Below are 1239 nucleotides of genomic sequence, written 5' to 3' on the forward strand. Positions count from 1 at the left end.
AATTGGGTGATGGCAAATTTTGGTTAGAGGGATTGTGGTGACGAATTTGGTATAGAAGAGATATGGGGAGACGTGACAGTAGTGACGAATTTGTAAATGTGTAGATTGTTGTAAATATGGGGTAAGGGCAAGGGTAGATTAGGTGACAAGGGGGGGTGACGTACGGTAGGGACGAGCTTTTCTCCGCTCCGTCTCCATACGCACCTTGCCTTGCATTGCCTTTATTGATGTGTACCCTTGACACCTTACCCCTCGCTCATCTGTCTTCCCCCCCCCCCCCCTTTTGTCTCCCACCGAGGACTGTGCGCCACTGGGCGCCGAGGGGAACGTGCGGGAGTCCGCCATTGTGCGCCCGGAACTCCCAGAACCAGCTGTCTGCATCGATGCACCACATTATGGACCACATGTCTGTGGCTGAGCACCACTTATGGACCCCATGGGTTGGGGCATGGCCCCTCTGCTGGAACCGGCCATGAGGGCCCGAAATCTTGCTGGCGGACCTTGGTCACAGGGCACCTATGCCGCACAGGTGAACCACACATAGTCAGCCCTGTGGGCCATAAATAAATCAAAACAATGGACACGTTCTGTGCAGGTTTATTTCCACCAATAGGCCGCCAGTAAGAAAATGAAAGAAAGACAACATCTGGAAGAACAAATAGCCAGCAGAGGGAGCCGAAGAGCAAGAGACCACCAGCAGGGTTTGGGGTTGTTTAGTTATTTTATTCATGAACAGTGATGACTGTGCACCCATTGGTGCTTGATGGTGCTTTGGTGCGTTTTTGGTGCTTTATGGTGCATCGATGCAGGGCAGACTGTCTCCCCCCCCCCCCCCCCCAGAAAGAACAATCATAGGTCCTGGGTTGCGTATTGTAAATAAAAGTAGCGTCAACTAAATAATACGCCCCCATCGTAAATGTATCATTTGAAAACAATTCCGCAATTCGGTTAGCTGTGGGCGTGAATCTGTTAGGCAGGGTGCAATGGAGCAGCGAGACATATTTATCTATGTTTTAAAACTGTCACACTCAGGGTCAGGTTAAATGTAGAGGGAACTATACCTACGTGCCACACTAAAGGTAAACGTTCATAGGCCCGGGACGTGCCTAAGAGGAGGAGGGTGCAGTGTTGTGGATATGAGATTTGTGTTTTTTTTTTATTGCTTTATTCTGGACCCTCCTGCCTCCAGTTGTGTATAAAGGTCAAAGGTCATTCCGTAGTTATTTCATAAACAATCAC

The sequence above is a fragment of the Myxine glutinosa genome, chromosome 1 (genome assembly GCF_964187855.1).
Source record: "Myxine glutinosa chromosome 1, kmMyxGlut1.1, whole genome shotgun sequence".
Taxonomy (NCBI): Eukaryota; Metazoa; Chordata; class Myxini; order Myxiniformes; family Myxinidae; genus Myxine; species Myxine glutinosa.